This window comes from Lagopus muta, chromosome 3 (genome assembly GCF_023343835.1).
Source record: "Lagopus muta isolate bLagMut1 chromosome 3, bLagMut1 primary, whole genome shotgun sequence".
NCBI lineage: Eukaryota > Metazoa > Chordata > Aves > Galliformes > Phasianidae > Lagopus > Lagopus muta.
The window spans coordinates 82,177,056-82,190,830 of NC_064435.1; the positions used below are offsets into that span (position 1 = coordinate 82,177,056).

Sequence of the window (13,775 nt, forward strand, 5' to 3'; positions counted from 1 at the left end):
ATCTTTCAGAAGATCTACCTTTAAGGCAGATAAATAACTTTCAGGTGAGAGATATGGACACACTGGCCCTATGTTCCTATTCTACTGTCTGTTGCATGTGACATAAAACTAGAATACCCAACAATGGGAGGGGAAGGCTAAAATAGAGCCTCACATCACGGTTTCATAGCCACAGGTTCTGGGTCTCTACATCACAAGAATGCTTTGGAGTACAAGTTTGACATGAACTGGATTTGAGCAGAAGACTGCATTTCATAGAACCATAGAATTGCTTTGAGCTGGAAGGGACCTTTAAAGGCCATCTAGTCCAACTTCCCTGCAAAGAACAGGGACAGCTACAGCTACATCAGGTTGCTCAGAGCCCTGTCCAGTCTGATCTTGAGTCTCCAGAGACAGTGCATCCACCATCTCTCTGGGCAACCTGCTCCAGTGCTTCACTTCACTACCATTTATATCAGGTTTGTCCTGGTACCTGTGATACCTACTCTAGCACAAAATGTGTCATCGTCTTCTCCAATGTCAGGCAGTCTTTGGACATTTGAACCTTACCTGAAAATATATCAATGATAGCTATGGGCACCAAAACTTTGCACTATGTGGCTGCTTTGACCTCAAAGCATTTTAAGGGGCCTTTCTGCCATGTTTCCTCTACTGGCAGCCTCCACTCTAAAAAGAAATGAATTCCTTAGGCCCCTCATATTTCTGCACATTTTGCAGTAGGTCTTATAACAATTGTGAAGGAATTCACAACCCAAATACACATATTTTGAAGTGTAAAATATTGAAGGAATTCCTAGTATATTCTACATAATTCCTAGTATATTCTACACTATTTCTTACCTTCTCTACTGCTTCTTTTCCTTCTTTTTTTTTTTTTCTTTCTTATTTCCATTCTCTCGCCACTTTAGTGGAGATCAAAAGTCATTATATTATTCTGTTTGATGGATGAAATCCCTTTAGTCTCATCTCTGCAATGGTACACAGATTTGCAAGCATATTTTTCTAAAAAAAAAAAAAAAGGTAAAAAAAAAACCTTAAAATTGTTCAGAGCATTATACTATCTTGTCTGTTCATTTTTAATTGCCTCTAGAGTGAGGCTTTATGTTTTTTATTTGAACACAAAAATGTTTCTTATGCCTAAGATGTAAATTAACAATGGGCTAAGCAATTCCAACAAGAGAATAGTGACTGAACATTTCACCTTGCATCAGGAAAGAATTAACCCACACTAAACTGTGGAGGACATATGCCTCTACTGCGGCCCTCAATCTCTCTCCCTTCCCTCCTGTGAGTTGTTGCAGACTCATGTCCTCCCACCCCAACAAGGCTCCCATTCAAGTGCTCTGCTACCAGTTTGTATGAAACACCCAGTGCTTTAGAGACCAGCATAAAATCTTTAGACATGAGATGAGGTTTCACTGCACTTAGCCTGAGAGGAATTACCAGAATTTTGGCAAAGAATGTGGTGAATTGCTTAGAAAAAGTAGCTTGTAGTCTGACAGCCAGTCCTGGAGAAGGAGCAGAGATAAACAAAGGAGTTTCTTGTCCGTGGAGCAGAAAGAGAGTGCTGGGTTATCAAGAGCATGCGGACATCAGGGAACCATCTGGATCTCTTTCTGCTGTTTGCAGCTAATCTCCAAATATTTAGTGGAATGCTGCTCCCCCAGGGTGCAAATGTTTGCTCATTCTTACGGTAGAAACTGTAACACGCAATTAGAGGTATATATGATAATGTTGTATTGTTTACAAATTCGCTAGTTGGGAAAGAATGAAAGTTGGTTCTGTTATTAAGTGATTTTGGTCTATATTTTAGTGAAATAAAATTAACCATGCTTAACTAGACTGCACCTGATTGCCAGATACAATAAATTTCTTCACTATATCTGCGTATCTGCATCTTTAAATCCTTAAGGTCTGGTTTAAAATAAATAAATCTGAATCTGATTTCAGTTCTCTTCTTTAAAATCACCCTGCCGCATTTGCCTGCAGCAACTTAGATTGAAAAAAAAGAGGTCTAATCCCTCTCCACTGTCTGCATGCGTCCAAGAGAGTACTGAAGGTTCTGGCATTTCTCCCAATCAAGGAAGTTACTGGATTTGTCGAAGTTGTAAAGGGAACCTGTGCTATCCAGGAAGCTGGAGGAGATAATATGAAATCCAGTCGACACTGTAAAAACAAGAGCAGTCTGGTTTGGTCATGCTACAGATGGTATCCTATGGGCCCACAGCAGGGACTGCCATTGGGGGCTCTCAGTTACAACCCTCTACAAAACAAAGAGTAAATCAAGCACATTCGAACTGAGATGAGATGTATTTTGATAGGGAACATAGTTCAGTATGGTTCAGCTGCAAATAAAATCTAACTGCTCTTAACAGCATTCTGCAAAGCTGCTAAGGTCCTATACAAAGACAGCAGGATCAATAGAAGCTAAACTTGCATTTCATAGATTGAATCACAGCCACTTCATACTGACAAAATAATAAAACAAAAAAAGAACAATGAGACACTCTGCCATATGTGTACATTCTCTACAACCATACATAATGAAAGCTTTAGCAATGCAGAACTCTACCTCCTAGCTCAAAGTTTTATTGGCCATTATCTCGCTGGATTTGGAGCAATGGCTCTGAATGCAGTAAAATGTTTCCCTACATAACTGACAAATTTATTATTGCTATAAAAAAGGACACAATATTGAAATCCTAAGAGTCTCCAACTTGTAGCAGTGCCAAATATGTTTTTCTTTTCATTAGCATTCAGGGATCAGTGTGCCCAAGTCACCTTCATCTACTTTTTCTACTCACATAGATGCAGCTGATGTTGGATCATCAGCCATTTGAGTTCTGGTCCAAGGTATCAGCTTTGGACCAGAGCAATCAGAGATACTGGGAGACTCTTTACAAATTAGGATGAAAACTACATCCACAATACAACCTCCTACTGGGCTATTTCAGTACAGAGTGAATTCTGTGAAAATCCTGTGGCTATTCTACCTCATTGATTGAGAACTACAGATATCTCTCAGCTTGTAGATATGCTCAGAAATAGTAATAATAATAAATGATAAAAAAACATGATTGATATCTAACCTCTGGAATGCGTGTTGGATTCAATAGGATTGCTATATGTCCCATATCCAAGGATAAAATATGAATCCAATGGCAGAACAACATGTTCCATGTGGTAACTGCCTGGAGATCACAAGCAAAAGAAAAGGAAATAATTAAACAGGGTATCAAAACACCTGGTTAGACAAGTTTTGCTTCTCCCATGAAGAAGTGTTCTCTCTCCATAATGTAACCCTTGTAAAGAGAGCATGAACTTACAGCCATGGATCCCCTATCTTCTCCTGGGGCTACTCAGCACTTCAAACCTCAGACCAACATCCTAGATCTCAATGCCATGTCATTTTGAAAACATCTTTGTTATCTTTTTTCTCTATTTCACTATGTCACTTTGAGGACCTGATACAAGATGTAAACATGGCTCTCCCAGCTGGATATATCTAAACTCCCCTGCTTGAAGAAATCTTCCTCAGTAAGGCTGGAGCCTTTTTTCTTTGATTTCTCTGGACATCTCTTTATTTTGAAGTTTCTCATTCTGTCCATCCTCCTGGTCTGCATAGACCTCTGTCTCCTCTTTACCTACAACTTTTCCTGCAAGTAAAGACCCATCCTGGGGTTCATCACAGGCAGTTGCACCAGGGAATGAGATGCGGTGGCCATTCATATATCATTCTCTGCTGATTCCTTAAGTAACTCTTGCAACAGCTGTATCCCTGCCTGCTAGGATAGCTAGATTTCTGAAGGCAGTGATATCACAGGGGTATTCTCTCACCACAGCTTCCTAGGAGTATGGCATGGCCTCCATAACTCAGTTGCTTGTGCTTTTCCAGCAGTAAATGGAGACAGATAGCTTCAGAGGGTCCTTCATCCCACTGTATTCAGATCTGCCAGAGAGGTGGGAATGCATTACTTATTAGAGAGCAGGAGACTAGACAGCAAGTTCTGAGATGAGAAGGCACACATTCAGATTACTACAGTTTCAGAGGACCACCCTTAAGACATGGATAGTAAAGATCTGAAAGACAGATCAGCTGACTGATCAGGAGCTTCTCTCCTTTGGAAGCCCAGATGTTCTCTCCTTTCCATTATCTCTTTCAAATTGATGGGTGAGGGCTGGTTATTTCTGATACCACCAGAAGGCTGTAAGGAACGTAAGTGCATATTCAGCACTGGTCTGTAAGGCTGCAATCAGTTCTGTGCATCATCATGCTTATTGCAAGGTTATCATTTAGGTCAATAGCTCCAAATATTTATTTCAAACTTCTTTTCAGACTCTGCATGAAGGTTAAGCCTAGTTCTCCAGAATCCACATCCGTGTCCATTTAAAGTTAAGGAAAACAAAGAAAACAGTTCCTTTGAAACTACTAACGATTGAAGCCTTTTAATTCTTTTCCTGTTTGCCATTATTTCTGCCCCCACGAGTCTCTGAGCTTGCTGCTTTATCTTCTAAGCCTTAGAAGCCTTGTTTTTCTCAAGGACACCTTGGATTTATGAACATTTCTTTCTTTATTCATCGTGCCCTTCCAATTTCATTTTTTTTTAAGAGTCAGGAAGTCACTGCAGCACTAGTTGATTCCCTCTCCCTGCCAAGTGAACCTTGATTTTAGAAAGTAACTGTTCTCTGTATGCAGGGAATCCCTTCTTGATCATTTTCTAAGTAACACGGCATGCCTACTGTAAGAAAGAAATCTCTACATATGCTTACAAAAACATAATATTAATAAAAAGAGATAAACCTAGATTGATCCTCAGTTTTAACACTCCAATCTTCAAAGCCCTATATATAGCATGTGTATATATACATCTTCATTCAATGGAAAGATTATCTTCTTCTTAAGTCAAGGAATTCACCTTTCTCAAGCCTCATTCTATAGCCTATATTCTTTCCTCCTCTCCTTGATTCTTCTCTCTCCCCTCATTTTCAATAGGAATCTTATTCTTACTGAACACGTAAAAGGGGAACTTGAAGACATTTTTCCTTTTGAGTCCAACCCAAGCAACACACAGAGACTGCATACCTTTATTGGTGGTGAGTCCTACTTATAAACATGAAAGAATTTAAGCTCCTTTCATGGTTTCATACATCTAACTAAACAGATATTCCTTCAGTTCAGGATATGTTCTCTTAACAGATTCAAAAGTTATTTCAGGTCTTTTAATTCCCTTGCTAATTTTTGCAGCTTTTCAGACAGACATTGTCCAAAATACTGTTCCAAATATTCTTCTCTTGCTGTTGTGACAAAATCCAAACAAATCAATAAATACCTACTGGCTGAGCAAACATGAGAAAGAATCAGTATGACAGACCACCAAAATATGTTGTCAGATTATCCATGCTGGCAGAAATAAAGAAAGTACTAAAATAATGAATGAAAACCAGGCTAATTTACCACAGATAAGCAAGGAAAATCATGCTATTACTCAGCGAGCACAAGGAAGGCCACTGTCATGCATCTCATTGACATGCTGTGGAAGACAACAGTAGAAGAAAAAGGCAGAGACTGACCATATGAATTAATATAATAGAATCATAGAATGGCCTGGGTTGAATAGGGCCACAATGATCATCGAGTTCCAACCCCCCTGCAATGTGCAGGGTTGCCAACCACCAGACCAGGCTGCCCAGAGCCATATCCAGCCCAGCATTCAGTGCCTCCAGGGATGGGGCATCCACAACCTCCTTGGGCAACCTGTTCCAGTGCTTCACCACCCTCTGAGTGAAAAACTTCCTAATATCTAACCTAAACCTTCCTGTCTCAGTTTAAAACCATTCCCCCTTGTCCTATCACTGTCCACCCTCGTAAACAGCCGTTTCCCATCCTGTTTATAAGCTCCTTTCAAGTACTGAAAGGCTACAATGAGGTCTCTCTGGAGCCTTCTCTTCTCCAAGCTAAACAAGCCCAGTTCCCTCAACTTTTCCTCAAAGGAGAGGTGCTCCAGCCCTCTGATCATCTCAATGGCCCTTCTTTGGACCCATTCTAAGAGCTCCATGACTGTCATAGGATCCCACCTGATGTGGAAGAACAACAAATTTTCTACTGGACTACAGTGTCTGAGCCACTGGGATAGATAGGGAAGGGGATTTCTTGTTATTCTTTGAGTCAACAATCTCTTCAGCTTGTCTACACAACATGCTGTTACATGGATGAAGCTAAGAACGCCCTTTTGACATTCTTAGGATGAGGAGAGCAAGGCACAAGCAGCCTAAGTCTGAGAAACAGTCCTGGTCTTCCACCCAGATGCAAGGAGACAGTGCAATCTGCATGAAAAGCTCTCTTAAAAACAAAGTGTGTAAGGGAGATTAAAATCAGGAAGAAAAGCAGAGTCCCCTGCCTCCCCTTCAGCAGAGTCCATTTCAGAAGTATAGGCAGGAATTGTCATGGGCTATTGTCAAGAAAGAGTCAAACATTCTCCAGTTATAACATCTGCTAGAATGTAGGCTATCCATTGAAGACTACATATATGTTATTCATAATTAAAAATAAAAATCCTGAGAGGTTTCCAATCCCTTCAAGCACACTTCTTGGGGTTGTAGATAGCATCAATCCTCCTTTTTGCTTCTCTTTCTCACAGTAGGTTTTAATCTTCAGTGTCACCTTCCTATTACAGCATAATTCAGAGGGTTATCACTGCATCAGGCAGTGGCCCCTGAGAGCCTCAGAAAATTTTTACTGGAAATTAGTTTATGGTTTCTGATTCTGTTCCTCATCAGGAATGCAAACTATTTGGAAGGGCATCCAAAACAACTGCCAACAAAGTTAGTAAGCTGCCCTCCAATTTATAAGCACATTACAAATAAATAACTGGAATAACTACGGAAAATTTTAGAGCATCACTTCTGTCTTCTTGGAATGATTTCTACAACATGCTCCATGTCTTAACCTACTCCACATATATTGGAAGGAGTGAGAGGGGAGTACTACAAGGAACATCATAGAAAATGAGCTAAAACAAAAGAAACAAAAGCCATGCAGGATGTTTTAATGTTCGTTATTTCTCCTTCTCTGCAGCCCTGCATTTCCATTCCTAGCTCTTGCTCTGGATATTTGAGGCTTCTTGAGAGCCCTGGAAGGTTTCAGATTAAGTAGAAATTAAGTATTTAATGGTGGAGGACAAGTGTACAGAGTTGCACAGCTCTATTTTTTAGTATTTCATTATTATTAAATTTATATTATACAAATATTTCTGTATCACCATGGAATAACTCATTTTATCTAGAACTAAAATGTATTCAACTGAAAGGCAAAACAGCGCTGTTGTAATGATGGGCTGAGAAGCAAAGAGTGTCACGTGCAACTTGTACTTCTTATATGCTGTAAGAAGCAGAACAGAATTTTGTCACTTAGCTGGAAGGAGCAACGTTGTTATGAAAAAGAGCCAGGAAATTCCCTGGTTACAAATACAGGTAATTAAAAGATGGATTTTCTGTCATGCAGTTTCAAGATGTCAATATTTAGATTTTGAATTGAGAAAAGCAAACAAACAAATAAAAAATCTACACCTTTGAAACCACTTTTCAAAGTCAAAACTCACAAATATTTCATGTAAAAGTCCTGTGTAAATATTTCATTTGAATGCTTTTCAAAAAGCCTAACTGGACTGTTTGGATGAAATCACTATCTTTTGCACAATTGACTGGATTATAATAGATGTAAACAGAAAATGTCAATGGAATCAATATCTGATTCTGTGAAACATTTTGATTTACCACTTAATACTGAAACAAAGCTTAAACAAAGGTAGATGTGCAAACAGGTATCAGAAAAATGGATTTCCTGTAAGAAAAGTTCTACCATTATTTCACAGAAAAGGTATGGCGAGCTTAGGAACAGCAGTCAGACAGTTTTCACCAAAAGGCAATGAAATCTAAGTCACTTGTTGGTGCTCTTCAAACATTCCCTACTCTCATTCCACTCCGTTCCTGCATCCCTTCCTGAGTTTTCTTTGAGAGGATGAGAAGGTGCAGGAAGGATACAACTTTCCTGACAAGTCAGCATTAAACTTCAGTCTACATAGCTTATAAGGTCTGAGATTCACTGGCCAAAAAGGCTGCACAACAAAGGCCAGACACATCGTCTTGCCCTCTTCTGGAGCTCTCATTCCAAGTCACAGCATAAATATTAAGACAAAAGTTGTAAGAGACAAATATCCACCCATTTCAAAGATCTGCAAACAGAAAAGTTGTAGAAGAAATTACTACCCCCAAAGAAGCTACAGCCTATAAAGAAATTACAATTACTAAGGAAGAGACTGCAGTCCATTGATCTGGGCTTTTCCAGAGTAACACACTAACTGTAAGACCCTTCCTTCACAACATCCACGACCATCTGTTGATAAAAAGGACAAGAAGGTAATGTTACAAAATGACAGAAAATAAACTAGGGAGATTTTGCGCAGTATTTGCTCCAAACATGTTTTCCTAAAATATTTTGTCATAAAAAAAAGAATTTTCCTTCCTTTTCTCAGGCAATTGTTTGTAAATCAGAGAGGAATAAGGCCAGCAACAGTCCCTTGCAGATTAGCAGGAACCTTCTAATTATATATTCCTTGACTCATGCTACCATGTGAAGATGATCTCCGTTGGTTTAGACGGAATCACAACTTCTTCTGTTCTGCCATTACCAAAACAGGAGCTCTGTTACAACGAATATGGATGGTTTTTTTTTTTTCCAGGAAGCAGAGAAGACCTACTTTAAGCTCTGGAAAGTTATGAGGCTTTCTATTTAGTGTCATTTATTTAAATTCTTCTGAGATTTTATGTTCATCTTTTAACTCAAAAAAATTGAGCTTTAACTAAAGCTCCTGTCCTTATGAACAGATCAAAACAGTTCTAATATGTATTTCCCAAATATACATATTGTTTGATTATATCTACTGATGTATGTTCCAGGAAGATTTACAGGGCTTACAAGCAGTATGACTGGCAAAGCCACAGCCCAGACAATATGTATAAACCTACACCAACCATAGCAACATGCAGTTCCGAAATGAACGTAAGCATGTTTTCATGTAAAAAACACCCCCCCTGAACACCTACTTAAGGGCCACAAGGTCATGGATGAAAAGTCTTTAGTAGATTCTTACACAGTCCTTCAATAGGACTGTAATGCACAGAAAGGACCATTCCCAAGAAGAGGATGGAAGTGTTGCCAAAAGTAAAACACTGACACAACGTCAGTACAGGTAAAGGCTCTTGAATGGGAGAAGTTTCAGCTTGATACTTAGCCTATGAAGGAATCCAAGGAAGGATGGCAGAGTTTTGGATTCACACTGAAAGCTCATCATTAGCAATTTGGGAAAATGGGACTGTTGAAAACTTCAGTTTTCTATAGCTCTTTAACCAAATCAAATCTTTTGGCTTATATATTTACGGAACCCTCACTTATGTAAGTTCTCAAGGACATTTCTGTAGGAGGTATTTTTTTTCTTTTTTTTCCCCAAATGAAAGCAGCATAAGAATCTGGTTAGCCTAATTTGCAATTAAAAGAGCCATGAAACCACAACATGAGAAACTGCTTTTGGAAATACTGACAAGAAGCACTGATACCGTTGCCAAGGTAAGAAAGATTATTCAAATATAGTTGATGAAAATCAAATGTAATTCCAGCTGTTTGTATTTCACTGTGAAAGGGTCCATTATTCCCTGAGGAGAAAAGTCCTTGTGAATTCAATCCATATATGATTAATTTCTCAAAAGTGGGCATAGGACAAATACATCACATAAGAGACATACCTCCTTTATCACACACTGGAAACATAAATTGTATTTTATTTACAAGATGATTAGTAAAGTAAATGTGAACCTTCAAGAGTTAGAAGTCATCTACTTGTCAGACAGATGGAGCTCACTCTAGAGTGCTAAGAAAATGTTAAGATAAGAGGACAACTTCCTTAGTGCTGAATTATTTAGAACTTCTCTCTTCCTCCTCCCTGGGGTTCTTTGAGACTCATCATGACAGCTCTAGCATTTCAGGGGGCATGGAGAGCTCAGCTTCTGATTCTGAGTCTGGAATTAGTTAAGTCATTTTATTCAAAGAAAAGACATGTGTCACCAGCAGAGGACCAATAACATCAGTAGCAAAAGAATGATTTCATATGGATCACTAGTTAAGAGATTTATGTTAGCCTCTGAGCTGCATGACTGCTTCTGGAGGAAAAATCTGGCTGGTGCTTTCTCTTAAAACATGAATAAAATCACGGCTACCTGGCCACACTGTCCAAAGTGCTGTGCCATCAAATACGATAGAAGGAAATAGAAAATAAGTCTATTTGTAAGATCAAGCTCTCCATCACTGTGCATGGCTCCCTGGGTTATGCTCAGCTGAAAATTTGAGCAGAAATTTCTATCACATTTCCAAAATCTGTGGGAGAAGCTACAGACAAGTATTTATGATATTCAGATTTGATCTCAAATGATCCAGTTTAACCTTGTGGTCTTTCTGCCTGTATCTCCAGATCTGGACCGGAGGTCACACTGACTATCTTCACTGAAGCCAGATAGCCAGCCTGCCAAGACTAGAAATGAGAACAGGCTTCTACAATGACACAACACAGCTGAATCTTGACCTCAGGGCAACAGATTTTCCTGGTACACCTCAAGATTTGTGAAATGAGCAATTATGCCAGAATTCTCAGAAATCAGAGAAGTTAAAGGAAAAACACAGAGGTATCTTCTAGAAAATACCTCAACCTTGTACCCTTACTGGGATGCCATAAAATAACTCTGACACAGTTAATATCCTCTCCTGTGCAGCTGGACTGAAAGTTTTTAGTTTTTTCACTATCCACTGAAGGCTTCTCTATTAAGAATTGGGGGAAGGAGATTGCAAGTACATGTATTTTCTTTGTGATGAAAGTGGGGAAAAAGACAGACAAGATCATTTCCAACAGAGTGTGAGGGTTGTTGTTGTTTGTTTTTTTTTAATGTTTTAAACTCATGTGATATTTCCTCTCTTAATAATTACAGTTCACTATGCTCATTTCTGCCACATCAGTGGAGTATAAAACATTACCACTTTGGCACTGAAATTCTCTTTGGACTGGAATAAAGCACAGGAAACCTTCTCAGGTTTTGGGATGTCTAAAAGGTATTTAAGAATTGAATCTTGAGTCACTTGCTGATTTGCAGATCAGACTCGTGATGTTTTCAATGTCTGCCACAGTGCTCCATCTCTGATGTGATGGGCTGAAGAGTCCAACTCTATTCAGCTGCTATTTGGGAAAAAATGTTTCATATCCTTAAACAACTTGGCATCCCCTTCCATACCCAAAGATCCCTCCCCACAGATCCGTCCGGTTAGCTGCTACACGAGTATTTATCTCACTATTTCCATCATTCTCCAAAGGTAGTTTCCCAAGTCCCACAGCAGTAGCACTGAGCAAACCCCAACAGCTATTGTTCAGTCAAGGTTACATTTAAAGACTTTATCACTTCACTTTCACTATTTCAGAGCAGGCAGAGATAGTATCATATCATAGATCCCCCACATGTAATATAGTAGATTAACTGACCCAAGCTACTCTTTTTCTCAGCTTCTAGTCAAACTCTGGCTCTGCTCATTTCAACAGTTGTTTGAGCTGCAGCTACCTCAAAGGACACCTTGCTGGCACCAAAGCCCTCTCCAATTTGCACCTGAAGTCTGGTTCCCCACTTCCCATCAGAATCGAAGAAGAGCCTTTGAATCACTTTCTCCTCTGGAGGGTTGCAGGTACATGTGATTTTCCAACTGCAGAATGTTCTGAACAAAGAAATATCAAAAGACACACTGAGATAAGAAAAGACTGATTTACGGGTAGTCTATAGTAGGAAAAGCCGGAGTACTTCTTTAGCACATTATTGAAACACCTCTCTTTTACTTTAGAATAATCACACCATTTTCAACACCATGCTGCTTGTCCACATATCTCATAAGTTCCTCCCTTAGGTCACAGAAGATGCCATTAGTTGAAGATCCTTCTTCTATCCCTGATGACTGCAACGCAAACCAGCCCATGGTGCCTTTATAGAGTTTCATCCTGAGAAAAAAAGTATACTGGAGAACTGGGTGCAGAGTTCTGACTCAAACCAGGCTCTTTTAGGATACACCATTGCCATACATCTAATAATATGGACATCCTGCTATAGCATGTAAGTAAATACACATATAATGAACAAAAGCAATGCTAAAAAAGAAGAATGAGTTGCTTGGCACTTTCATATCTAAGTACTTCCATAGCCTTTACTTGAAAGTAGAACAATTTTTGTTTTTCCAAGAAACACAAAATATTCAGCTCCTTCTTTGAAGTGTAAACAAATGCCTTGGAAATAATACAGGTTTCTGCAGAACTGGCATTTCATTTCCTAAGAAACGAGGTTTTAAGTTTTCAATCTCTGCTTTGAGTTTTGTTGGCTTTTTATTATTATTTTGTTGTTTTGTTTTGTTTTTTAGTAATATCAGGTGCTACTTAGACAAAATACTGGATAATAGCTAATTTGTGCCAAAACAAAGTTAATTTAATATGCTTGAGGAATTGATAAAGATTGTGAGGCCAAGTGAAGCTGATGGAATTTTTATATGTCAATCTCCAAGCAAAGTAATAGTAAAAACTGAAAGAGGCCATAGCATCAATTTTATTCCTTCAACTATTCAATTTTTAGGGAAGACTGCCAACCTACTGCTACCCAATCCTTTAGAATTTGTTAAAAAAAAAAAGGAAGCTTTTACAAAAATCTCTGGACAATAAAAATATTTCTTCTCATGATCTTGTAAGCAGAATTTTATTTACTATACTATATATATACTATATATATATACTATATATATATACTATATATATATATAGTATATATATATTTCATTAAGATATAAAAGAATTTCATTAAGATAGGGACAAATATATATATATTTATATATATATATATATATATATAATATATATATAATAATATAAATATAAATATATATATATATATATATATATATATATATATATATATATATATATATATATATATATATTTGTCCCTATCTTAATGAAATTCTTTTAAAATGTGCACTGTTCTGTTGGGGAAGAGAAAATAACAAAGGTTTGTGTTTGTTTTCCTGTTTGTCATTTTATCACATATGCATGTATAAAACAGAGGGAGCAGGAAAAAAAAAAAAGAAAGGGAAAACAGGGATTTTTGATAGCTTTCAAATTCAAAATTAATTTTTAAAAGAGCATTTTTGGACTGATCTTTAGTGTAAATATATGAAGATACATAGAAAGTAAAGCATTTTACAATAACCTCTTCTCTCTTCTCTCCTCTCCTTTCCTCCTTCTCCTTTTCTCTTTCTTTCTTTTAAAGCTATAGTCCAACACGCTGCATAAAAGAGCATTAAATGTTTTCACCTCACCCTGTCAAACACTTCTGCAAATTTGCCTATGTAGGCCATTACTAAAAAAAAGTCCCCTAACATAAGGTGGGCCAAACTAAAGTTCTGCTCTGTAAATGCAAGAACATGAAAGCCTATGGCACAACTTCACCTGGAACTAACAGAGAGAAGTAAGAGGGTTTCAACATGCAGCACACCATTAGAGCTGAGAGTTTATAACAACATGGAGGAAAGCAATGACGTGAAAACAGACATTCTAGCAAAAAGAATCTGCTAGAATCTGCTGACAATAAAAGTATGAGCTAGGGAAACAAACAGATTCGCTATGAAAGGTAGCTGGTCAAAAGCCAGGTAG

At 38.2% G+C, this 13,775-nt stretch overlaps 1 protein-coding gene across 2 annotated transcripts in view; it reads right to left on the minus strand.

Annotated features, from left to right (window-relative positions):
* Window positions 1-857, minus strand: part of F13A1 (coagulation factor XIII A chain) — a 76,521-nt gene extending 75,664 nt beyond the window's left edge. For both annotated transcript variants that reach the window (XM_048940095.1, XM_048940093.1), the window contains exon 1: window positions 841-857. The gene's annotated coding sequence lies outside the window, so the exon portion shown is untranslated. The remainder of the gene's footprint in view (window positions 1-840) is intronic.
* Window positions 858-13,775: the final 12,918 nt, after the last annotated feature.